Here is a 28000-nt window from a genome sequence, read left to right as displayed (position 1 = left end):
AATTGTTTATAAAACATGTGTGTTTAAACAATATGAAATCAGTGCACCCTGAAAAAGAACAGAAAACAGCGATTTTCAGGGAATGAGGAAAGATAACCATAAAGTCTGACTGCCTGCAGGGTCGGGCAGAATAGAGCCATATTTTTCTTCTTGCAGAAAGCCTATAGATGGATGTGTGAGTAGGAGAAACATCGCTGAATTCTTTTCCCAGCAACGAGTAACCCTGGGGAAGGAATGCATTCCTGGGGGTAGGTCTGTAGACAGCCACTCTGGGAGTGTCTGTCTTATGCAGTTGAGATAAGGACTGAAATAAGCCCTGGTCTTCTGCAGTACCCTCAGGCTTACTAGGATTGGGAAATTCCAGCCTGATAAATTCTAGTCAAACCAGTTGTCTGCTCTTGAACCCTGTTTCCCGTTAAGATGTTTATCAAGACAATGGGTGCACAACGGGACATAGGCCCTCATCAGTAATTCTAATTTTGCCTTGCCTTGTGACCTTTATTGCCCTCTGACGCATGTGATCTTTGTGACTTACTCCCTGTTCATACACCCCCTCCCCTTTCAAAATCCCTATGGAAAACTTGCTGGTTTTGCAGCTCGGGGTCACCATCAAGGTCCTACCAATATGTGATGACACCCCCAGAGGCCCAGCTGTAAAATTTCTCTCTTTGTATTCTTTCTCTTTATTTCTCAGACCAGCTGACACTTAGGGAAAATAGAAAGAACCTATGTTGAAATATTGGGAGTGAGTTCCTCCGATACACAGCAAAATAAACTATCAACAGACTAAGCAGACAACCTACAGAATGGGAGAAAATTTTTGCAACTTATGCATCCAACAAAGATCTAATATCTGGCATCCATAATAAATTTAAACAAATTTACAAGAAAAAAAAACAAACAACCCCATTAAAAAGTGGGCAAAGGACATGAACAGACACTCTTCAGAATAAAACATGCATGTGGCCAACAATCATATTTAAAAAGCTCAACATTACTGATCATTAGAGAAATGCAAATCAAAACCACAATAAGACACCATCTCACACCAGTCAGAATGGCTATCATTAAAAAGTAAAAAAATAACAGATGCTGGCAAGGTTGTGGAGAAAAAAGAATGCTTATACAACGTTAGTGTAGTGTACATTAGTTTAACCATTTTGGAAGACAGTGCAGTGATTCCTTAAAGACCTAGAAAGAGAAATAACATTTGACCCAGAAATCCCGTTACTGGATATATACCCAAAGGAATATAAGTCATTCTATTATAAAGACACATGCACACATGTGTTCACTGCAGCACTATTCACAATAGCAGAGACATGGAATCAACCTAAATGCCCATCAATCGTAGACCAAATAAAGAAAACATGGTACATATACACCATGGAATACTACACAGCCATAAAAAAGAATGAGATCATGTCCTTTGCAGGAACAGGGATGGAGCTGGAGGCCATTATCCTTCACAAATTAATGCAGGAACAGAAAACCAAATGCCACATATTCTCACTTATAAGTGAGAGCCAAATGATGAGAATACATGGAAATATAAAGTGGCATAACACACCCAGGAGGGTGGAAGGTGGGAGGAGAGAGAGGATAAGGAAAAATAACTAATGGAAACTAGGCTTAATACCCAGCTGATGAAATAATCTGTACAATAAACTCCCATGACACAAGTTTACATATATAACAGACCTGCACATGTACCCCTGAACTTAAAAGTTAAAACAATGAGCTGATCATTGGTAATCCCTAAATGGGTATTATGCCTTAGACACCCATCTCTTATATGTTTGGTTTCACGTGATTCTCATTATTTTCATTCCATCAGGCGAAATAGATTGTCTGTCTGTATAAAACCTGGGCTACCTATAGAACACAGAAGCAATGTGAAGACCACTGAAACCACATATTCAGCAAAATATGTGTGCTTCTTGCTCATACACAGGTGGTCTGTTTTCTTATTTGCTCAGATTCACAGAAGTAGGAGTGGTGCAGCCACAGAAGGAAGGTCAATGCAGACAACAGTAACTCCACATACCTTTTCTCCTTCAGAGTTACAATAATGTTCTGAGTGGAGGAAAATGTGTCTCCACCTTAACAAAAGCTTGGGATACCAAACTGAGGGAAGAATATATTATGGTACTTGGAAATTACTTGTAAAATATTTGAAATTCTTCATAGAAATTCCTAAAAACCCAAAGACTCTTGGGAACACATGAGTTAAAAAGGAAAATTTTACCCCACCTTCTGGGAAGGTCTTGTTGCCTAGAACTGACCTCTGGGAATGGCTTGTCCCATCTTTAGGGAAAGGATAGCTAGTAAAGACAATATTTGGATAACCAAGACAATATTAGGCCCACGCTCCACCCATTCTCTCAGGATTGGGTGGGGTGAAGCCACATCCTCTCTTCTCAGAGCTTTTTATAGTGTTTATTCCACTTCTCTCCCCTTCAGTTCTCTCCCCCGGGCATTCCCAGAGAGCTGATCCATGCCACACCAGTTCTTATTACTTGACTTGCTCTAACTTGGTTTTTCTTTTTAATTCTCCTGGCAATAAGTGCCTTTCTAAATTCCCCCTCCCTACAACCCACTTGTTCAACCCACTGCATCTGGTTCCTGCCCCCATTCCACTAAAGCTGTTCACACAAATATCACCAACAACCTCATAGTGCCAAATCCAGTGGACACATCTCAGTATCTACATTTCATGTGCAATTTGACATTTGACATCTCAGTACATAAGCACTCTCCTTTCCTGGCTCCCATGACACCAGGTTCTTCCAGTAACCATCCTACTTCCCCTACTTTGCCAGCTTCTCTTTTACACCATACCCTTTAAATATGAATGATCCACAGTGTTCCATCTTGGGATGTTGGTTCATCTCATTTTATATACATATGCCAACTGAATGGTGATGACTCCCTACTCACTATGGGGATGGCAAGTCCTTAATCTCTATGAGGTCAACTCCCCAACCTCTATAGGAATGACATCCTACTTTCTATGGGGATAATGCTTGATACAGTCTGGATGTTTTCCTCCTCCAAATATCATGTTAAAATGTGACCTTCAATGTTGAAGGTGGGCCTAGTGGCAAGTTTTTGCGTCACAGGGGTGGATCCCTCATGAATGGCATGGTGTCCTCTCCATAGTAATGAGCGAGTTCTTATTTTGTTAGTTCACACAAGAGCTGGTTGTTTAAAACAGCCTGGCACCTCCTCCTTTCTCTCTTGCTCCCTCTCTCACCATGTGATATGCCCATTGCCTTCTGCCATGATTGTAAGCTTCCTGAGGCCCTCACCAGAAGCAGATGTTGGCACTACGCTGCTTGTGTGCAAGCACCATGTTACAGGCTGTACCTGCAGGACCATGAGCCAAATAAACCTCTTTTCTTTATAAATTACCCAGTCTCAGGCATTCCTTTACAGAATGCAAACAGACTAACACCATGCCCTAGTCTCTATGAGGATAACTTCCTAACCTCTAGGACGACAAGTCCCCAGTCTTTATGGCCATGATTCCCTGATCTGTATTTCCAGCCTAGACCTTTCTCTTGAGCTCAAGATTTATAATGCTAGTCATCTACTGGACATATCTGCTTGGATGTTTTACAGCCAAACTCACCATGTCTAAAATTTAACTTTTTACCCACTCTAAATTAATCTTTTTACATAATCGGCTCCGTAAAGATCACCACTTTCCCTTTAAGTCCCTCTATATTCCCTCTTCTCCCTCCAATCTCCAAGTGTTGTTGATTCCACCCACTAAATACCTCTCAAATCTATTTGTTTATCTCCTTACTTTGTTTTTGGGTTTTTTTCAGATAGAGTCTTGCTCTGTCACCCAGGCTGGAGTGCAGTGGCATAATTATAGCTCACTACAGCCTTGAACTCCTGGACTCAAGTGATTCTCTTATCTCAGCCTCCTGAGTAGTTAGGGACTATGGGTGTGCACCATCGCACCTGGCTAATTTTTTTGTAGAGACAGGGTCTCAATATGCTGCCCAGGCTGGTCTCAAACTCCTGGCCTCAAGTGACCCTCCTTCCATAGCCTCCCAAGTAATTGGGATTACCAGTTTAAGCCACCATGCTCAGCCCATTTCTCTCTGTATTTCTTCCCTGGACTCCTACAATAACTTCTGTAGAGGCCTCCCCACCTCTAGGTGCTTCCCCTTCCAACCCATCATCTACTTAAAAGCTAACATAGTCATCCTAAAAATGCAGACCTCAGTATGTGGCCCTAACCAGTATGAAGTTCTTCAATTATGCCTCTGTGTCTCTCAAAAGCCAAACTCTTCAGCAACAATTTTAAGACCATGCTAACCATCTAACCACACAACCCATGTATAGTTTAAGGTGTTGGTCTCTAAATGGGGTCTTTTTTTCCTATCCTCCTGCCTTATGGTAAAATGTTCCTGTTTCTTTCTTGTACCTGAAATAGTATTCTTTCCTCTCTTATTTATCTAACTAACTCACCTTATGAGGAAATTGAGGCTTAAATAGTTAGTTTATGTGTTATCACTTCCAGGAAGTCTTTCTGAGAAAGGCTTTCCCCTTCTCTAATGATGGATGAAATACCCTCCTTGGCAATCCTCTCATAGCACCCTTCTCACAATGCTATAATAGCCTTTAACTTGTGTCAGCCTCCACTATGAGACAGAGCCCCTTAAGAACAAGGTGTGCCTCTCCAGAGTCCAGCAAAGGGTCTGGCCTATAGCAGTGTTACATATGTCAGTTGAATGGCTGAAATGGATTTAGACTTTTAGTGCACAATGTTTTCCATCAAAAAAGTGGAGGTATATATTTGACTACTTCAAATGTGTTTTAACTTCTCAATTCCATGATTCTCACTATTTTTAGTAAGCCTTCCAGGCAACCTCAACTTCAGTTTGTGTGTTTTCTAGGAAGCAAGGGGACAGATGTTTGGGCAGTAAACCCAAAATCTGGATCTCAGAGCTTAATCATAAACTCCATGGGATATTTTTTCACTGACTTTCCAAGAATAGTAGACTCAAATGCCATGTTTATAATGGAAGAAAATATACACTCAGCTGGTCACTGGTCGTTCCTTAGCAAACATGGTTAATTCTCCATTGTATCTGAGAATCAGTCATTCTGATTAAGGAAATGCAGTATGACTAGGTACCAATGCATCTCCTGCGAAATGGGATCTCAACCTTGCCTCTTACTAGCTGCATGACCTAGGCAAGTTATTTAACCTGTCTAAATTTTCATGTTCTAGATAAAATTTTAAAGATGTAACTTATTTAGGTAAGTTGATGTGAAGATATAGTGAGCTCTGTATGAAAAAATGATTAGAGTGACCTCACCAGACTCCATGGTCTTAGTCACTGTCCATAGGTAGGAAATACTCCATATTTGGTTCAGACATATGTATTATTGAACTTTCAGCTGCCTCCTTCACCTTTTAGCTTGGATATCTCACAGGCACCTTAAACCTATTGTGCCCAAACAGAATTCATGCTCTCCTTTCCTCTGCAAAACTGTTTCTCCTCCAGCTTTCCATAACTCAACGTTCATAGTTCAGTGAACATCACCACTCATCCAGTTACTGACACCAAGAACAGTGGCATCATCCTGTACTCCTTCCCCACCCTTACCCTTTATATCCAAGCAACTCACTAATTCAGCAAATGTCTCTGAAACTTTGTACCAAGTCTTGGAACCTCCCAAAGATTCTGATGCCATGTAACCCTCTCCATCACTCTAGTGTCTTCTTAGTCCCATCATCATGCCCTCCCACAGAAGACTCCTAACTGGTCCCCCTGCATCCACTCTTACCTATCACCAATCTGCTTTCCAGCTACAGCCACAGTAATCTTTTCAAAGGGTCTATATGATCACATCATCCACTAGTTACTTAGAATACTTCATAGCTTCCCATTACTTTTATAAGAAAGAACACAATCCTTTATCTAGCCCATATGTTGTGTATGTTCTGGCCCCTCCCTGGGTCTCCAGCTTCTCTAATCACCATATTTCCTTCACTGTTTGCCCCCTTTCAGCCCTCACTTCACTACGCTGTCCCCGCCCAGAGCCCTAGCACAATTTATGTACTCTGCCTGGAACATTTTCTTCCCATCCTCTTTGCTTAGCTATTTTCTATTTACCCTTCTAGATCCCAGCAGAAAGTCACTTCCTCAACGATGCCTCAAAAAATCCTACCCTGAACCCCACACTAACTGGGGTGCCCTTCACAGCACTCTGGGAGCTTTTTGTTCATAGCATTTAAGGCTATTATAATGAATTGTCTACATGTGTAAGTCTTTCACCAGAGCAGTCCTCAATTCCAGATGTATACATTAGGTTCACTGGAGACCTCTGTAAAAATGCCAACTCTGGGGTCCCATCTCAAAGTACTTAAATCAGAATCCCTTGAGGGTTGGGGGGCCTGGGCACTGACATTTTTTAATGGCTTCCTGGTGCCATGTGCAGCCAGGGTTGGGAATCACTGGGTAGGAGGGTAAGGACCATGTCCGCTGCTTATCTATGACTTCATCCCTCGTGCTGAGCACTTAGCAGTGTCTGCACAGAGTAGGCACTTGATAAATGGCAACTGTACTTATGATTGTTGTTTTTGCTATGGTTGATAGGGTTATGATTACAAAGATCATTAAACCATATGACTTTTTTTCACATTTTTGGCCTCTGTGATTCTTTGCCACAGAACTCTAAAAAATAATAATAATAAAACTGTAGTAACCAAATCATCTTTTAAAAATTCAATGAGTTTCTATTTTCCTGTCAACATAGAGCTTCGATTAAGGATTGACCAGAACCTACTAGACATGTTTTTACTAAAAGCTATATCTCCAAAATGAAACAAAATACAGTATACTTAAAAATCTAATTCATATCATACAATGCCCTTTTATGCAGATATATATTAGAAATTACAGTCATTAGTGACTTTCTGATTTTATAATGATACGAATTAATTGGATTGACCACTGTGACATCATTCTGATCCTATTTGATTTCACAATTCTCTGTTCATTTTTCTCTCCTGTCACATTAACTGTCTTGTCACGTAAATGTCAAACCACCACCCACCACGACTCAGTGGTTAGTTCTGAAATTTCTTCTGCTTGCTGCTTTCCTGTTCAGCCCCATGTCAGAGGGGAGGCCCTGGACAACTTCTCCTTTAAAGAACCTTCTAAAGACATGGTTTCTCTAATCCAATTCTTAACCAACAACCTGCATCAGAATCACCGGGAAGGCTTATTACAATTGCTTGACCCCATCCTCAGAGTTTCTGATTCAGTAAGTCTGAGGTGAGGCCAGGGCATCTGCATTTCTAACAAGTTGCTAGGTGATACTCTGCTGCAGGTTGAGGGACTACACTTTGAGAACCACTGCTTTAATTCATAACACACATAAGTAACCCCCTAATTAATGGCGGATGAGAGGGGGAGAAAGAGAGTGAAGAGCAAGTGTGAGGCCTTTTAGGGATACAGTGGGTGAAGACTACCCAAGTTATTCTCTATACTTAAAGCCCAACCAGGGGCCTTTTCCCCATAATTTTAGGGGGATTTTCCCTGCATTATTTTTTTATAAACAACTCAACATATCTCATCCATACTTCTCTTTTTATAAGAAAGAGATTATGTAGGGGCAGCAGGCCTCCAGTCTATTCCTTATTAGGCAATTCCCTCGGTCACTATTAGCCTGCTTTTTAGAAGCAGTTCTAGTTCACCATCCTTGAAGTCAGCCAGTTTAATGAAATTGCTTTTGGGACTGTTTAACACAATGGTGGGAGGGGAACTGAAATAGCAGTGAGGAAATTGCTAAGAAGCTATTCAAAGAAACAAGCTTCAAAATCATTTTAGGAGGTTTCAGCTGGTGTTGGGAGGAAGCAATGATGTAAGGAATCCCAAGGCACCCCAAAGAAAGCATAGTAAGCCCAAGACCAGTACCCTGGCAAGATGCTGGGCACACAAGCATGGTACTATGATTGGAATACATAGCCAGAGTGAACGCGACATTTCAGCCTTTGCAGTTACGCACACCAAAGCCATGAATTCAGATGAATGCAGAGCACATCTTTACTCTGCAGGAAGAGTGACTAGGATAACAAATGGCTTCCCGTGTTGCCTTCATTGCTGGGTGTTAAACAAAAATTATAGGAGGCCACTGTTTTGGACTAAACTCCTGCACTAGGCCCCAACAGACCAGACTAAAAACCAAAATAGAGTCACTTATCTAAGATTCTGCTTCTCCAAACCTTGAGTTTGTTATCTGGCCTTCTGTGAAATCAGGAGAGAGAGGCAACAGCCTAATTTCTCAACAGGCCAGTTTCAGTCTTCAATTGGCAATCATGAAGTTCCCTCTGTTTTAATTCTTACAACAGAGTAACCTGATGTTAACCAATCAGTTATCTTTCCATCTTTCTATCTCCCTATCCCCACAATGAAAGTAACTTTGAAATGACCAATCTACTCTTTGTCCTTTGTTTCTGCTTTCTTCAGCCCTTTCTCTGTCTAGAAAGCCTGCCGCATCTGGTCAACTCATTGGAACACTTACTCTATGTTATGGAATGAAGTGTTGCCCAATTCTAAAATCGCAATAAAGCCTATTGAGATGTTTAAACTAAATTTGTTGTAATTTTGTCTTTTGACAGGGGCCTGTGGGGCACTCGGGTGACCAACCATCCCAGTTTCCCTGGGATTGTCCTGGTTTTAACACTGAAAGTGCTGCATCCCAAGAAACCTCTCAGTCCCAGGCAAACCAGGGTGGGTTGCCAGATGGACACTCCCATCTTCTTCAGCCACGCTTTCTTCTCATACCATTCCCACTCAGTCACACTTTTTTTGATGTTTTTTTAACTATGCAAGGCACCCTCTCCTCTAAGCTGCGCTGTCTCCTGGTAAGCTCTGGCACTTTTAGTCTCTCTTAAGCAATTCTCTTTACTCCCCTGAGCTCAGTTTTGTACCTGACTTCACTGTCATCTTCAGGTTTTCCACCATGCTGGCTTCTAAAATAGCCCCCATGAACACGATTTCTTTTTTTCGGACCAAAAAAAAAATCTCAAAGTTGAAAGGATCCTTAGAGTTCATGCACTCTGGAGTTCCCTGGGGACTTTCTGTAGTCCTGCCTGGGGCAATTGCATCAGAATCTCTGGCATGGGGACCAGGCACTGTTCATTTTTAACACCCCCACCTCCTGCCAGGTGATTCTAATGTACAGCCAAGGTTCTCCCCTTGTGAACCTCTGACTTAGTCCAACTCCTTCCAAGTGGCAATCCTGTTTAAAAGACGGGTATTTACCCTCTGCAGTAAAATTCTCCACTGATGGGACAGAAGTGCAAATCTACATAGTCCAAGCCATTGCCAGACATGTCTAACTGTTAGCAATCTATCTCGACCCAAGTTCTGTTTCATTCTAACTTCCACTCTCTGATCCCAGCTCAAAGCTACAAAGCAAGTTAGAATTTGTTTACTTCATTAAAAATTTGTTTTTCAAGTCCTCAAGGGTTGCCAGTATATCGACCCCATCCTCAAGTCCCCTATTCTTCAGGCTAAATAGCTCAAGCTCCATTTACCATTCTTCACATATCATGATTTTCAGATTTTATGTCACCTTAATTACCCTCCACTAGATGCCCTTCAGTTTGTAATGTCCCTCTCAAAATACATTGCTCTGAACTGAATACAGCAGATATAGTGAAGTTATTATAGCCATTCATCTGGAAACTAAACATTAATTAACACTGTTTAAATATGACTCATCATTTTAGATACTCATACTGAGGGCTATGGTCTGGTAAAACCTACAGATCTTCACATGAACTACTTCCAAGTCAGGAATCTCACCTTGTGTGTATCAATTAAATGTCAACCTACGGTTTCAGCTCGTTTTTCCAGCCTGATGATACTTGACCCTTTTATGTAATACATTGCAGTCTCACTAAAAGCTATGTACTGTTAGCAAATCTGCTAAGCATGCTTTCTAAATTTTCGGTCATGTCATTGATAAATCGTGCCATGTAAGACAACAACAAGGACAGAATCTTGTGGTATATTTCCCTACTACCTTTCTTCAAGGAAGATTTCAAACTATTTATCAACATGATTTGGCCATGGTTCATGTTAGTACCAATCCTTTTAGTTCATTCTTATCCAATCTCTATTTCTCCAACTCATCTTTAAGCATATCATGAAAGACTCTGCTATACATTTTTTTCATACTGAAGTACTCACAAGTAAAATGATATAATGTCTGAGATTTGCTTAGAATAGTCCAATAACAACAAAAAGGTATGGTTGGGAGAAAAGTGACAGATAAAACAAAAAAAATCTGACTATTGATAGTTTGTGATGACGGGTAATGGGTATATAATGGTTTATTATATTATTCTCTTCATCTTGTATTTGTTTGAAAATTTCTACAACTAAAAAACATTTTTAAACTCTTTTTTTTATCCTCAACTGAGTTATGTTTGCCTCGCACTAATAACTTTTATTTCACTCAAATTAGAGCAATAATCTTCCATACATATCTTCCCTGCCCAATTCAAAGAAAAAAAATCCAAAATGATTAGTAAAGAAAAATATAAGAATTAACAGACCCTTTAAATTTGTTTTAAATATTTTGAATATTTAAAAAGTGTTTAAAGTTTGTAATTCCTAGTAGGAAAACATTATCTGAATGAATACCCTAATGGCAAACCACTGTAAAATGCTTCAGCTGAATTTGGGGGAGAGGGGTAGGGATTATCTTCAAAGCACCCCAGCTCTCTTGATGAGAAGGTCAGAGGTACACTGGTTTGTATTATTGCGACATCCATAAGGTGATCTAGGTTGCTTTTCCTTCAGCAAGGGCTTTATTTATCAGAAGGGCATTACACTTGACCTCCAAATTTGGCTGACAATTTACTGATGAGATTCATAACCTTTGGGTTGCTCTGGTATTTTGACATATTTGCTGGGTTCTGAGCCACATCCTGGAAGGCCACCATAACTTCTGGATCCTGCATGGCTGCAAGAACCTCTGGATCACTAAGAATTTCATTGCGTCCAGGCATTCCAGCCATTCCAGGCATGGCCCCTCCCATTCCAAGCATTCCTCCGGGAAAACTACCAGGAGAGCCACCTGGAAAAGAGCCATACTGAGCTCCTGACTGTCGTCTGGCTTCTTCCTCCCTCTGGGCTCTCTCATGCCCTTCTCGAGCCTTCTTAACTCGTTCTATTCTTTCTTTGATCTCTTGCTCTTCACGTTTTTGCTCATACTTTCTCCGATGTTCTGCAATTTTCTGTGCCCTAGGTTGAACTTCTTTCAGCATTGCACTAGCATCTTCATCATAATCCAGTTTACAGGCAAGGGCAAGATCATGGGCTGCTTCTTCCCAGTGGCCTAGAAGTCTGTGTGCTTTCCCTCGCCACTTGTAAGGCTGAGCTGAATCAGGATTTATCTCAATGGCTCTGTCACAGTCTCGGATAGCAGCATTTGGCTTCTGTAATTTGACGAAGACACTGGCCCTCTTGGCATACAAAATGGCCAAGCGAGGATTCAGCTTGATGGCATCTGTGAATAAGTCGATGGCTTTCTGGAGTTCACCATCATTTAGGGCTTCAATAGCAGCCACTTTTTTATCATTTGCCTGATCCATCATCTCCTCCGTTATCTCTGCATTTTCATCTCCCATTTCTTGAGGAGAATCAGTGTCTGGTTCAATCACACCTTCTTTATCAATTTCTAGATCACTTTCCTCACTTGATGGTTCATCTGCCTTTAAGTCTTCCTCCACCTTCTTACTATCAGGTTTTTCTTCCTTGGTATTTTCTTCTGATTTAGCTTTCTGAGTAGCAGGTGGTACTTACCCCCCATGCTCTCCACCCACTCTCTCAGGAAGCGCATTTCCTCGGTGTGCAGAACGCTCAGATCCTGCTTACACATTTTCACAAAGGCCCGAAGCTCGTTCACTTTGCGGGGGTCCATGGTAGAGAGGTGGTGGGTGAAGCTGGGGGACTATGGCCCTGTTCCAGGCCCAGGCGCTGGCTTGGCGTGACCGCGCAGAAGGGCCATTTTTAAACTCTTGATGAAATAAACTTCGGTTAGCCCTTGAACAACATGGAAGTTGGGGGTACTGACCTCCACGGAGTTGAAAATCTGCATGTAACTTTTGACTCCTCAAAAACTTAACTAACAGTCTGTTGACCAATAACATACACAGTCAATTTACACATATTTTCTATTTTACATGTATTATATGCTACATAAAAGATTATACTTATAATAAAGTTACATAAAAGAAAATGTTATTAAGAAAATCATAAAGAAGAGAAAATACATTATAGTCCTGTACTGTATTTATCAATATGGTAAGTTTGCAAGATCCCCCATCTACAAGATGAATCATCTGTCTGAAGTGGTGAGCAACCACAGCTGCAGACCTCAACCCACAGTTCATATCAAGCAATTCAACTTTTTCTTGTAATGTCATCAGTCATGACTTTTCTCTGCTTCTTGAGAGCACTTCCAATATCACTCATGGTACTTTGCATGGGTCCTATGGTGTTATTCAAAGTTTACACTGTTGCACTAAACACAATGAAAAATACTCAAAATACTTGAGAACCATGAGAGATCATTTTTACTGCAATATGCAATTTATGGCATTCTAGGCAGATACTTACAACACCTGAGCTCACTGTAATAGCAAGAGGAAGTGGCTACAAAATTATTACAGTAGTACGGTATGTACTGCAGTTAATTTTATGCAGTTATGACTTAATACTGCATCTTTATATTTGTTTAAATTTCTCTCAACTGTAAGTGGTGTCATGCATGGTCTGTAATTGTGTTAGCTTTGATAAATGTTAACTTTTTATAATAGATTTGTGTATATTTCGTGGTAGTAATGATAGAATAGATTAATATCTACATATATTTTGTGCATTCGTGGCATACTTTTTACCTAATTTTTTTCAATATTTCTAGGCTATATGATTCATCTTTGAGTTTTTCCAATTGTTTGAAAGTGGACCCATATAATTCAAACCTGTGTTGTGCAAGGGTCAACTGCACACTGTTTCTATGAATTTGAGAGACTGCCAAAATTTCTTAACCCTAGAGCCCTTCTAAATATTTCACAAATTAGAGTAATTTGATGTAAGTTGATTCAATAAATGCAAGCCAGTTTCCAGTGACTGGAGCTTTCTTTTTTAGGTGCTAACAAATCTTCCATATTTATTTTAAGACTTTGCCAAGTATCAACTCATACGGAGTTTCCTGGATACATTCTCTTTCATCTTTTACTATTTAGATTACCAATTCCAATAATTTAAAGAGCATATCTCTCTAAAATTCTTTAAACTCATTTAGAAAAGTCAAGGGCTCTCAATAAATTCTCATCCATTTCAGTGACTTCTTAATTGTGTGTGTTTTACTTTGTACTGATTGAACTCCATTTTTCTAGATGGAAGCAAAACAGAAGTTCAGAGGTTCCAATTCCTTTGCATCATCCATGATCACTGTGCATCCCTCTTCCTGTTCATGTTCTTGCACTGAACTGTAACCAAAATAACTTTTGTTATCTTTAGCATTTTTTCCTCCATGCCTCATCGCCAGCAGATATTTAGTCCAAGCGATACTACTTTTAAAAGAATTATCCTAGCTTCTAAACATTCTTCTCAATTACTTGCCATCCCTTTCTCTATTGTACAAATCCTTGGAGGAAAACTGTTTATTTTATAAAAGCCATAGTCACCATAGAAATTTTTAGAAAATAGAGAAAACAATATATAAGAAAATTAAACTCACCCTACTTTCTGGCCTCCTCGTAAAGTTCCTCTGACCAAATAAGTGTTTTAACTGCTTTTCACTTTTCTCATCCATTATGATTATTTATTATTGTATAATCAGATTTCTCATTTAGTTATTTCTTTTTTAGACTTGCTTTTCTTCTTTTTTTTTTTTTTTGACAGAGTCTCACTTTGTCGCCCAGGCTGTAGTGCTGTGGCACAAATCTCAGCTCACTGCAACCTCCACCCTCCACCTCCCATGTTCAAGCGATTCTCCTGCCTCAGCCTCCAAAGTAGCTGGGATTACAGGCGCCAACCACCATACCCAGCTAATTTTGTATTTTTAGTAGAGATGGGGTTTCACCATGTTGGCCAGGCTGGTCTCGAACTCCTGACCTCAAATGATCCACCCACCTCAACCTCCCAAAGTGCTGGGATTATAGGCGTGAGCCACTGTGCCTGGCCTAGACTCATCTTTTAAAGCCATATTCTTTTTAGTAAATTTGATCATGAAAATTCATCTATCATTTTCTGGTTTTGTTTTAAAATTTTATTTATGCACATATTTATTTTCAAATCTGCCTTATTAAAAAATTGAGGCAGCCAGGCGCGGTGGCTCAAGCCTGTAATCCCAGCACTTTGGGAGGCCAAGACAGGCGGATCACGAGGTCAGGAAATCGAGACCATCCTGGCTAACATGGTGAAACCCCGTCTCTACTAAAAAATACAAAAAAAAACTAGCTGGGCGAGGTGGTGGGCGCCTGTAGTCCCAGCTACTCGGGAGGCTGAGGCAGGAGAATGGTGTAAACCCGGGAGCCAGAGTTTGCAGTGAGCTGAGATCCGGCCACTGCACTCCAGCCTAGGCGACAGAGCGAGACTCCGTCTCAAAAAAAAAAAAAAAAAAAAAAAATTGAGGCTATGTATCTGGTTTCCTTACAGTTCCCTCTTTTAGGACTATTAATATCTAAATGAATTAGTCAGTCATTTCTCCTACCTTCTCAATCATATCTTTCTTTTGAATTAAAACTAAACCAAGGAAGACAGGCACTAATATCTTCCTCTAACTTGCAAAGGTATCTCCAAGGAAAAATCAAGAATTCTTCACATGTTCTACTTTTGGAAAAGTAGATATTCAATAAATATACAGGTAAAGTTACAGTGTTTCAGAATTTTCATAACTGAAAGGATTTTGAGGGTGGGGGTTGATGGAGGAAAGTGTTGCCACATCCACTGCAACCTTCTTTATGACAAGCACTGTAGTAGGCACTCCACATAATTTTTTCATTTAATACTCTCAAAGATTATATATGGTAAGAACTGTACTGTTTTAGTCTCATTTTGCAAATAAGAAAAATGCAAATGATTTAGGTTAAACAACTTCCCCAAGATGGAAGAATATAACAATAATAATTTACATATCCAGTATGCAAACTCCCCTCAAGATACTCCATCAACAGTCTACATTGCTTCTATCCCAGCTCTGTAATTTGTAATAGAAATACTTCATCCAGAGCCTGTACTTAACTGGGGTGGTTTATCTTATATTCATACAACAATGTTTTTCTCACTTTCTCTCCTTTGTATTCTCTCACCCAAAGCCCTCTACAGAGCTGCCAGTCTCATACTTCTATATTTTCATACAGCCAAATACTATCTTTAACATCCCCTCTCCTTCCTAAAACATCTTTATCTTTAAATAAAAAAATAGACTGTGTTGCTCTGTACCAATTAGTAGGCCCATCCTTCCAAGCCCTCTTGTAATATGTGGAGCTTCATGTTTCCACAGAGTAAAAGAAGCATGTCTGTTTTAACAGATTAAACTTTGGTTTGAAAATGATGAAAATAAAGCTTGGAATACTACGTGGATCTAATTTCCCTAAAAGTTGTATCAGTAAATCATATTCCCCCTTTTTTCTCCCTCAGCTCTTTTCCTGGAAATTAATATATCTTATTATTCTTTATTGGAAGATGCAAAGACCATGGCCCAGCACCTTTCTATGCATCATTCTAATGTTGGTAGCTCATTACCTAAATTGAAAACAAAACCAAAAAGTAAAACAAAACCTCGAGGTTACTAGCTCTGGGATCTTGAGTAAGTCACCTTTTCCACCTTGTTTCCTCAGCTGTAAAATGAGGATTAATAGTAATACTTACTTGACAGGGTTAAGAGGATTAAAGTGAATTGAATAATCTATAAGAAACTGCCATATGAACCATAAATTTAATGATTATAATGATGATTATGATGGTTCACAAGGCCACAACTCCATTTGTAATCAACATACAAAATCAAATATCTAAACGTGCAACACTCAAGTAACTAGAGGCTTTTTACATCTATAAATGGTGTTGAAAATGTTAAGTTTCCCAGATTGCCAGGTTTCATCTTTTTCCCATGGCAGAAAAGTCTAGGCTGGATAAGGTGGTTTCTGTCATTTTAACATTTGCAGAAACTTTTTCTCACTAGATTTGGTGCTTTCCCTGCTGACAGTGGGCACAGGGAGCCAGAATCTAGGACTGCACTTGGCTTGGTGGGAACCAGTCCTGAGCTGCCTTCCTCCTTGAGGAACAACATTAGTCTGAGATTCTAAAATCAGGGTTCACTTTCTCAGGCAAAGGAGGGTGGTGCAATATGGAAGCTGGGGATATGCATTCCTTCTCCCTTCCCTACTGATCGTGCAATATGGAAGTCTCTGTGCTCAAAGTGCCCTCCATCCTCTATTGCTTATTGCTCCACTAATTTCCAATTTGGTGGAGTTAAAAAGAAATACCTCTGGTGGCCTTAAAGGTCAAAGGGAGCTGTGTGGTCCTTCTCACCAAAACCTGGCTGTGGCAAAGCTGAACAGAATGAACAGAAGTTTTGAGTCATTATGGGAAGGGGAGGGGCAAACCATCCCTCGGGAGTTTGGAACAAAGTGCTTTAAGCAGCACTGAAGCACTGGGTAGCAGGGTAGGAGGACAAAAGGGGTCAGGAGGTAGAAGTGAGGCTCAGAAACGAGGCCCTCAGATAAACACATCTCTTTCACCTGCATCCAGTTTTACCAAGAACCCACTCTTGTCTCCTTCTTGCCTCCTTAGATAACAAGAGCAGCACCACCGGATGCTAGGACAATAAAAATGTCTGCCATCCTCACAATCATCCTCTTCCCCATTTGTTATGTGCTTACTGGGTAGTAGGCACTGTGCTAAGCACTTTATACTCATTGTTCATCAAATTATCACAACACCGTAGATATCATTAGCCTATTTTGCACTTGAGAACACTGGGGTCCAGACGTTTGATAACATATTTATGGTCATACAAATGGTAAGCACAGAGCTGGAATTTGAACATAAGCCTGCCTGACTCCAGGGATTCTAAGCTTTTAATTATTAGGAGACATTGACACTCATTTAACTCTTCTCTTTTATTCTCTCCACCTATTCACCCCCCAACTTCCTTCAACCAAATGAGGCCAGTTTACATAGCCACCTTCTGAGAAAAGTTACCACAGGTAGTTTCTGCTTCGTAAGTTACTGGGTTGGTTTTGTGGCCAACCTTGTGTCCTGAGACCATATGATCTTGGCCAGAATAGATTGTTCCAACAACTGCTGCTTAAGCCAAAGTCAACTATAGGCTGGACTTGCATTATCTCATTTAATCCTCATAACAAAGCTTTAAATTAAGTACTAATACCAACTGCATTTTACAAGCAGGAAAACTGACATTCAGATAAGTTAACTTACCTGCCTAAGGTGGGACAGCTAGTAAGAAGCAAAACTATGATTGGAAGGTAGGTTTATCTGAATGCTTGAACACTGTTCTAACTCCCATTTTTTCAGAGATCAATAGAGTGGGCCTTGAACAAGAGATGCTCTTGAATGCAAGTTGTAACAACTAAGAGAAATTGCCCAGACACTGCAACAGGAGATGCCGACAAAGTAACAGAGTCAGAGAAAAGCTGAGTTTTGGGAATGAAAAAGTGATGAGGGGATGACTTCCACAGTGGCTATCTGGTCGTCTGGGCTGCTGCTCTGCCCTCATCCAAGGGATTTCCACTCCGTGAGTCTCTGATATGCAGCCTTAGAACGTGTTGCCTGTGTTTCCTGATTTATCCATGCGGGCCTGTCACCCTCATCACCTCAGGTCACAAAGTCCATTCCTTGTTACTTTATGCCTCACACATACACTCCCTTAGGCCTAAACTCCCTGCAACACCACTCCTGCCAAACCCCCATGATTGTCCTGGTCTGATGGAGTGAAGTAATGAGAGACTTGGAGCCTTGTAGACCCGAATGCTCATATCTTGCCACTACCCCAGCCTCCAGCTTTACTTCCTCCTCCAATGGGTAGCTCTCTCTCCTCCTTCTTCATTGTCTGCCAGTCTGAGGGAAAAGAGTACTGAGGCCAATGGGTGTTTTCCAAAAGGCCCTGGGTACACTGGATGTACACTAGATGTTTCCTGCGACAACAGCAAGATAAAAGCAATGGGCATGCAGAAAGCCATATAGCAATTTGTCTCTGGAACTGCTACTTCCTGGGTCTACAAGGTCTTGGGGTGACTAGGAAATACAGCCCAAGTTTTTCTCCCCAGGCCTTCACACTCTACAGTTATCCCCATTCTCTACACAAGACAACAGAGCTCACAGGAGTCCCCATGTCACTGAGCTTGGCTAGGGCAGAGAGTGGCTGCTGGTGAGAGACTGCTGAAAATGCTGGCAGCAAGCCACATAAGACATTTTTAGTGGCCCCATAATGTCTATATACTCTAATGAACTTGTATTTGTGAGCAGCTGGTGCTACATCATTAGATGTCATATGTGACAGGCTGTTCCGAGAAAGATCCAGGAATACAAGAAGCTGGATTTCCTGACTTTAGTGTCCCTGGGTTTTTAATGCCTACCCTATCTTATGGGTAATTTGGCAAATGGTCAAATTGCTACCCTGATCTTTTCTACAATTAAAAAAAAAAGAAAAGAACAAGCAAAGTACCTGTATACAAAGCATCTTACTACATGCCTCCTGCAGGAAGGCAGGATATAGTAATCAGAAAGAGACAAAAGAAAAAAATGACTAGGAACCTATATTTTGCATAGATTTTCTACCTGCTTTCACACCCCACCTCTTCCCAGGCCACTAGCTATTCTAGTTCTTGGTCACCAAATTTGCCTCATCTCAAAATTAGTTTCTCTTTCCCATAATCAGTAGTATCTAGAAGCTGAGTTCCCCAGGCAACTATGAATACTTGTTATTCTTTCTGCCATGTGACTTGCCCTAAAAATAAATTCAAATATTTTTCCTACATCAAAATGCCAGGAAGAATTGGATACTGTTTTGAAGAAGTGGACACTGTTGTTGTTGTTGTTGTTGTTTTTTTTAAATGCCTACCTATGAAATAGAGAAGGCCTAATGCTACTTAGCCAAAATTTTTAGGAATCCTAAAAAAGTCCTAACATAGAAGGAAATAGAAAAACCTGGGTGTTATCCTATCTTGAAAATGGGACAAGCAAAGAAGGGGTTGGGAAAAGAGAATTAGAACAAGCTGATACACACATGCTCACACAAATCCAGACCAGTAGAACTTGTTTTTCTTTTTAGAAAGGGAGTAGCAAAGAAAAGAGTGCGTGTTTGCTCTGAAGCTCAGTCAAGATTTTGCCACTTTCCTTTGAAATGCCCCGTTGATGTGCCAGCCAAGGACCCTTAGAGACCTCCATTTGAAGCTGAAAGTACTTGAAGCCAATTAACAAAACAGATTTGCTTTCTAGTCTCATGTGACTCTGGGGTGGGTGACCTTTTGGAAATCATGGACAAAGTCTCCATTTAGAGCTCCTACAGAGTGATGACTCCACTATACAAATCATTGTGAATTAGGAAGCTTCCAAATTAAACTAGATTCAGCAAATAGAACAGCAACAATGGTAACAATGATACTCATAAAACTACATTTAGATGCTCTCAGAAACAGTTTACAAAATTCATTTATGTCCACTCTCTTTTTTGATCCTCAAAGAAACTCCCTAGGACACAAAGGGTACATACACTACACACACACACACAAACACACACACCACTCCCATTTTACAGGTGTGCAAAAGCTGAAGCTAAAGAGCAAAGCAACTTGCCCAACCTGTATGTGGCTGAGTGTAAAATTCAACCAAGGCGTCTACTTCCAGCTCAGTATCTTTTTAACCTAGACATTCTCCTCCCATGCCTCCATCCCATTATCCCCAAGAATCCTAAAACCAGTAGTGATCCAGATGACCAGGAGCTGAAAAAGCAGCCTTAGTACTTTCAGAGAAGCAATTCAAAAATAGATAAAAGAATAGAAAAACTGTTGAGGGTGAGGGAAAAGTATTGCTGAGATGAACTAACGCAGGATGAAGTCAATAAGGCAAGGGGGAAAATTCTCTCTCTTCTTTTTCCTTCACATCTTCCCTGTTCATCACCACCTAGCCTAGGCCCCAGGATTTCCTCAAATGGCCCTAACTCTTTTGCTCAATACTGGGTTGTTTTTACCAGGTTCACGTGATAGGCTCTGAAAATATTTTAGCTAAACCTTCTGATTAGCCAGGAGCACGTTTCCATTTTTTTCTTGGAACTACTAGCCCCAGTTATATTCATTTTTACTACCTCCTTCGACACATGTTCCTCATATGACATAGTCTCTGCATCCTTCCCCATTCTGGACATACCCACCCAGTTAGTCAATATCTCACTTCAGATGTGATACGAAAAAGGAAATGAAAAGTGATTTTCAGTTCTTCACTCAATAAATCAACCAAAAAGTAAATAAATATATACTGAATCACAGGAAACATCTTAGAATGATAAAATACTCTATATAATTAATATATCTTAATAGGGCAATTTAAAAAGTGTTGTTGTAGGGGTAAACAAGGTGGTAAAAGTCAAGCACTTAGCACAGAGCCTGGCACATTAGTCTTTTACAGATCACTGCAAACCAATGCCTTCATGGCACTCTATCTGCAGTATTATCTTCAGCTCAGAGCAGTGTATTTTGGAAGTGGCATTAACAAATTGGAGGCAGAAGTTCTAAAGAAGAGAAAGGAGTTTCTACTCACAGAACTCTCATCAATAATTTGTCCCTTTCTGTTCACCCTTATCCAGCTCTGCCCTGCCTTGGTGAAGGCATAATGGGCTTGTTTCCTGAGGCTCTGTCTCACCTAATTCCTGGAATATATTATGGGCATTTTTGCGTTAGTGGGAGAGCACCTGAAAACCCACCATCACTCCCATGCCTGGGGTCAAGTGTCCTGGAATGAATTTAACATCACCTATGGGAGAATCTGGGCAAACCTCCTTGGCTAAATCCATTCCAGAGTATATAACACAATTGTGAACTTCGGTCTGGCTACCAAGGTCCTGGCCCTCTTTTCGTTTCCACCCTTAAGACTACAACCTCACCTAAACTGTTGACCAAATTAGTAGGAGACTGGCTCCCTATGCTGATTTTTTTTTTTTAATTTTTACGGGTACACAGTAGGTATCTATATTTATGGGGTACTTGAGATATTTTGTTACAGGCATGCAATGTGTAACAATCACATCAGGATAAATGAGGCATCCACCACCTCAAGCATTTATCTTTTGTGTTACAATTAAATTGTACTCTTTTAGTTATTTTTAAATGTTCAATTAAATTATTATTTTCTATAGTTACCCTATTGCAAACCAGTGCAACAGGTTTGATAGCACCCTGTTGTGCTATCAAATACTAGCTCTTATTCATTCTTTCTAATTATTTTTTGTACTCACTACCCATCCCCTTTTCCACTCTACCCCAGCCCCTACTACCCTTCCTAGCCTCTAGTAACCATCCTTCCACTATCTCTCTCAGTTCAATTATTTTAATTTTTAGCTCCCACAAATAAGTGGGAACAAGTGAAGTTTGTCTTTATGTGCCTGACTTATTTCACTTAACATAATGACTTCCAGTTCTATCCATGTTATTGCAAATGACAGGATTTTATTGTGTTTATGGCTGAATAGCAGTCCACTGTGTATATGTATCACATTTTCTTTATCCATTCATCTGTCGATGGACACTTAGGTTGCTTCCAAATCTTAGCTATTCTGAATAATGCTGCAATGAACATGGGTGGGCAGATAGCTCTTCTATATACAGATTTCCTTTCTTTTGGGTGTATACCTAGCCATGGAATTGCTGGATCGTATGCGTGCACTGGTTTTAGTCCACTCCTGTCACATAAGGTCTGAATTCAGTTTCCTATGTCTCCATGGTGCTAAGACAGACTTCCCTGACCAATGATTTGGACACAGACCAAGAATGTACTTCCCTGATGCCCCTACGGCTGGACCCCACAACTAGGATCAAAGTCCTTGAATACAGTCATGACCTGCATCAAACATGAGTTTGTTCGTCTACTGGACACAACGATCTGAACTGCCTGGGGCAGCTTCCTTTCAGTCTTCCATTTGCAAAGAACTTCAGGCATATTTCATGTCTATAGATATTCTATTTATACCAACAGGGAGAAGGGAAAAAATTACAAAAAGCAGACATATAGACTCATAAAGCAAAACAGTTTATAAAGGATTTAGTATAGTGGCAAATAGTTCTAAAAACTTTAATAGACCTTGAGGTCATTGCTGTTTTATAACTTCACTGATTCATTTTTGAATATAATATACAGTACATATTCATGTACTCATTCAATATGCATGTGTGCAGTGATTTGAATCATAGTTGCCTATAATATGCTTGGCACTGCCTATACAAATATAAATAAGATTCATATTTATAGTGCCACATATTTATTCATACTTAAAGGGCCACAAAAATTAATGTTCGATGGACATTTAGGTTGCTTCCAAATCTTAGCTATTGTGAATAGTGCTGCAATGAACATGGGAGAGCAGATGTTCAATATCATCACCTCAACCTATCAAATAAAAGTTTTTATGTTTGGTATGTTCTGTTAAAGATGAGAAGTATGCAATATACCTCAGTAGATTATATAATTCCATCCAACAACATCAGCTATAATTGGCATAAATTGTAATATGTGAACTTCATTTCTCTGGGTAACAGCAGTATTAGGCTTGAGTCTGGTATTTAGGTCTGGAATATACCTCTGGCCCTCCTAGTTGTATCGAACTAGCCACACTTCCTCACATCTAAATTGAGAATAACAGCAGTTCTCACCTCATAATGCTGTTATCAAAGTCAAATGAAATAATGTATACCAAGGGCTTAACATGGTGCCTGAAAAGCCCTCATTTACATTGTATTTTCCTTCTCAAATACACATGATAGTTTTTGTTTGTGCAATTTAAATTAAGATATTTCCAATTTTCAAATCACCTTAGCACCTCCACTTGGGCTTAACAGCTAAGGTTAAGTGAAAATGGCCTTGGAAAAAAAGACCCTATGAGGTAAAAGCAGTAACCAGTAAGGACAACACACACACACAACCCTAACTAAAAAGGAGGTCAGTAGAAATAGGCAGCTCAGAGTCCTAGAAAATTTGTGAGAAACATCAAAACTATCACTTGCTAGGAAAAGAAGTTGCAGCACATGAAACTCCTCAAATTGGAACTAAGCCAACTCCAGGATGCATTAATAAAATGACAGTATCCCATTTGAGGTTAAGTCTTTCAGAGCATACCTGGACCCTATGTTAAGTTATAGACACACACTTAAAGTGAGACTTTGACAGGACATGGTCCAAAGCATTCCAAAAACATTAGCCAAGCAGAATTTCACAAAGATGCAGAATAAAGTAGGCAGAACCAGGCCTCTTCAGGCTGGGGAATGGCAGATGTGGAGGAATCATGGGAATATCATTTCAAATATTTGAGGGACTATCTCCTATGGAAGGAGATGTAGAAAGGGGAAAGGATCTCTATGGTCTACAGGACAGAACTAGTTCTAATGACAGTGGAAAGATAAAGGGAAAGAGAAAGACTTTAATTCAACTTGGAAAAATTCTAACAAAGTTATCTAATATAGTGAGACAAGTGTTGGGGTTGGAGTTGGGGAGGTGGTGAGGAGAGATTTTAAGGATTCAACAGAGAATCCAACTAGATTAAGAAGCTGGACTGTGGATTTGGCTGGTCTGTAACCAGTAATTTTGGTCTATGACCAACAATTTTTTCAGCTGCCCATGGTAAGATAAATAAAACAGTGATACACTCTCTAAGACCCATTAACTATAAAACAAGGATAATAATATCAACCTGATAGAACTAAGTGAAGATTAAATAAGATAATACGTGAAAAGGTCTTCAACATGAAAGATATAAATGAAAATTTTAAAACACAGTTAAAAAAACAGAGGAAACAAAGAAGAAAACATTAATTACTATCATCAGAGAGAGGAGAAAATATTGCATCCATGAGACCAAAAAAGTGTACAATTGTATTTAAAGAAAATATCAGAAAATAAAAACAAGCTTTTAGATATATAAACAGTAATAATCAAAAATAAGAAATTTTAACAAAAAAGTTAAAATATAAGGTTGAGGACATATCCTAAAAAGTAGAGCAAAATGTCAAATTTTATCCATTGCATTCTAGCCAACAGTTGGGGAATATTAGTTTCCCCACATCTTCAACAACGCTGGATATTAAGAAAAAAATCTTTGCTTTTGGGCATGTGAAAAATAGTACCTCATTGTTTTAGTTTACTTTGTTTGCCTACCAGTGAAGTTGGATATTTTCTCGTATCTTTAGCCATTGACACTTCCTCACCTACAAACCACCTGTTGACCTCTAACAAGAGTCAAGTCAACTGCCTGGGTCTTGTCAGTTTTCTTTTCCCTGTGTGTCATTAGAAACATCTTGGTTCCAAGATGGCCGAATAGGAACAGCTCCAGTCTGCAGCTCCCAAGCGTGATCAACACAGAAGACGGGTGATTTCTGCATTTCCAACTGAGGTACCTGGTTCATCGCATTGGGACTGGTTGGACGATGGGTGCAGCCCACTGAGGGCGAGCCAAAGCAGGGTGGGGCATCACCTCACCCGGAAAGTGCAAGGGGTCGGGGATTTCCCTTTCCTAGCCAAGGGAAGCCATGGCAGACAGTACCTGGAAAAACAGGACACTCCTGCCCTAATACTATGCTTTTCCAATGGTCTTAGCAAATGGCACACCAGGAGATTATATCCAGCGCCTGGTTCAGTGGATCCCATGCCCACAGAGCCTTGCTCACTGCTAGCGCAGCAGTCTGAGATCAACTCAGACTGCAGGGGCATCTACCATTGCTGAGGCTTGAGTAAGTAAACAAAGCGGCCTAGAAGCTCGAACTGGGCAGAGCCCACCACAGCTCAGCAAGGGGCGCTGCCTCTGTAGTCTCCACCTCTGGGGCAGGGCATTGCTGAACAAAAGGCAGCAGACAACTTCTGCAGACTTAAACGTCCCTGTCTGACAGCTCTGAAGACAGCAGTGGTTCTCCCAGCATGGTGTTTGAGCTCAGAGAATAGACAGACTGCCTCCTCAAGTGGGTCCCTGACCCCCATGTAGCCTAACTGGGAGATACCTCCCAGTAGGGGTTGACTGACACCTCATACAGGCAGATGCCCCTCTGGGACGAAGCTTGCAGAGGAAGGATCAGGCAGCAATATTTGCTGTTCTGCAATATTTGCTGTTCTGCAGCCTCCGCTGGTGATACCCAGGCAAACAGGGTCTGATCTGGAGTGGACCTCCAGCAAACTCCAACAGACCTGCAGTTCAGGGACCTGACTGTTAGAAGGAAAACTAACAAACAGAAAGGAATAGCATCAACATCAACAAAAAGGATATCCACACGAAAACCTCATCTGTAGGTCACCAACATCAAAGACCAAAGGTAGATAAAACCACAAAGATGGGGAGAAACCAAAGCAGAAAAGCTGAAAATTCTAAAAACCAGAGCTCCACTTCTCCTCCAAAGGATTGCAGCACCTTGCCAGCAAAGAACAAAGCTGGATGGAGAATGACTTTGACGAGCTGACAGAAGTAGGCTTCAAAAGGTCGGTAATAACAAATTTCTCCAAGCTAAAGGAGCATGTTTGAACCCATCACAAGGAAGCTAAAAACCTTGAAAAAAAAAATAGATGAATGGCTCTCTAGAATAAACAGTGTAGAAAAGACCTTAAATGACCTGATGGAGCTGAAAACCATGGCAAGAGAACTATGTGACCCACACACAAGCTTCATTAGGCAATTTGATCAAGTGGAAGAAAGGGTATCAGTGATTGAAGATCAAATTAATGAAATGAAGCAAGAAGAGAAGTTTAGAGAAAAAAGAGTAAGAAGAAATGAACAAAGCCTCCAAGAAATATGGGACTATATGAAAAGACCAAATCTACATTTGATTGGTGTACCTAAAAGTGACGGGGAGAATGGAATCAAGTTGAAAAACACTCTTCAAGATGTCTTATCCAGGAGAACTTCCCCAACCTAGCAAGGCAGGCCAACATTCAAATTCAGGAAATACAGAGAATATCACAAAGATACTCCTCAAGAAGAGCAACCCCAAGACACATAATCGTCAGATTCACCAAGGTTGAAATTAAGGAAAAAATGTTAAGGGCAGCCAAAGAGAAATGTCGGGTTACCCACAAAGGGAAGCCCATGAGACTCACAGCGGATCTCTTGGCAGAAACTCTACAACCCAGAAGAGAGTGGGGGCGAGTATTCAACATTCTTAAAGAAAAGAATTTTCAACTGAGAATTTCATATCCAGTCAAACTAAGCTTCATAAGTGAAGAAGAAATAAAATCCCTTACAGACAAGCAAACACTGAGAGATTTTGTCACCAACAGGCCTGCGTTACAAGAGCCCCTGAAGGAAGCACTAAATATGGAAAGGAACAACCTGTACCAGCCACTGCAAAAACATGCCAAATTGTAAAGACCATTGATGCGAGGAAGAAACTGCATCAACTAATGGGCAAAATAACCAGCTAACATCATAATGACAGGATCAAATTCACACATAACAATATTAACCTTAAATGTAAATGGGCTAAATGCTCCAATTAAAAGACACAGACAGGCAAATTGGATAAAGAATCAAGACCCATCAGTGTGCTGTATTCAGGAGGCCAATCTCATATGCAAGGAATGCATATGGGCTCAAAATAAACGGATGGAGGAAGATCTACCAAGCAAATGGAGAGCAAAAAAAAAGCAAGGGTTGCAATCCTTGTCTCTGATAAAACAGACTTTAAAGCAACAAAGATCAAAAGAGATGAAGGCGACCATTACGTAACGGTAAAAGGATAAATTCAACAAGAAGAGTTAAGTATCCTAAATATATATGCACCCAATATAGGAGCACCCAGATTCATAAAGCAAGTCCTTAGAGACCTACAAAGAGACTTAGACTCCCACACAATAAAAATGGCAGACTTTAACACCCACCCCACTGTCAATATTAGACAGATCAATGAGACAGAGGGTTAACAAGGATATCCAGGACTTGAACTCAGCTCTGCACCAAGCAGACCTAATAGACATTTACAGAACTCTCCACCCCAGATCAACAGAATATACCAATGACAAAAATCACATGATTATCTCAATAGATGCAGAAAAGGTCTTCGACAAAATTCAACAGCCTTTCATGCTAAAAACTCTCAATAAACTAGGTGTTGATGGAATGTATCTCAAAATAATATGAGCTATTTATGACAAATCCACAGCCAATATCATACTGAATGGGCAAAACCTGGAAGCATTCCCTTTGAAAACTGGCACAAGACAGGGATGCCCTCTCTCTCACTACTCCTATTCAACTAGTGTTGGAAGTTCTTGCCAGGGCAATCAGGCAAGAGAAAGAAATAAAGCGTATTCAATTAGGAAAAGAGGAGGTCAAATTGTCCCTGTTTGCAGATGACATGATTGTATATTTAGATAACCCCATCGTCTCAGCCCAAAATCTCCTTAAGCTGATGAGCAACTTCAGCAAAGTCTCAGGAAACAAAATTAATGTGCAAAAATCACAAGCATTCTTATACACCAATAACAGACAAACAGAGAGCCAAATCATGAGTGAAGTCCCATTCACAATTGATACAAAGAGAATAAAATACCTAGAAATCCAACTTACAAGGGATGTAAAGGACCCCTTCAAGGAGAACTACAAACCACTGCTCAACAAAATAAAAGAGGACATAAACAAATAGAAGAACATTCCATGCTCATGGATAGGAAGAATCAATATCGTGAAAATGGCCATACTGCCCAAGGTAATTTGTAGATTCAATGCCATCCCCATCAGG

The 28000-nt window shown here is 40.3% G+C and overlaps 3 protein-coding genes and 1 pseudogene across 23 annotated transcripts in view; 2 read left to right on the top strand and 2 right to left on the bottom strand.

Annotated features, from left to right (window-relative positions):
* Window positions 1-28000, top strand: part of TCTN3 (tectonic family member 3) — a 150716-nt gene that overhangs the window by 10745 nt on the left and 111971 nt on the right. The gene's annotated exons all lie outside the window — the stretch shown is intronic.
* The window catches only part of ENTPD1 (ectonucleoside triphosphate diphosphohydrolase 1), a 205866-nt gene that overhangs the window by 93069 nt on the left and 84797 nt on the right, over window positions 1-28000 (bottom strand). The window lies entirely within an intron of this gene.
* The window catches only part of LOC114670014 (uncharacterized), a 152597-nt gene that overhangs the window by 94391 nt on the left and 30206 nt on the right, over window positions 1-28000 (top strand). The window lies entirely within an intron of this gene.
* LOC114670013 (hsc70-interacting protein-like) lies at window positions 10830-12048 on the bottom strand (annotated as a pseudogene).

The sequence above is a fragment of the Macaca mulatta genome, chromosome 9 (genome assembly GCF_049350105.2).
Source record: "Macaca mulatta isolate MMU2019108-1 chromosome 9, T2T-MMU8v2.0, whole genome shotgun sequence".
Classification (NCBI taxonomy): domain Eukaryota; kingdom Metazoa; phylum Chordata; class Mammalia; order Primates; family Cercopithecidae; genus Macaca; species Macaca mulatta.
The sequence above is the reverse complement of the archived record's forward strand: the minus strand, read 5'-3'. Positions and strand labels throughout refer to the sequence as shown.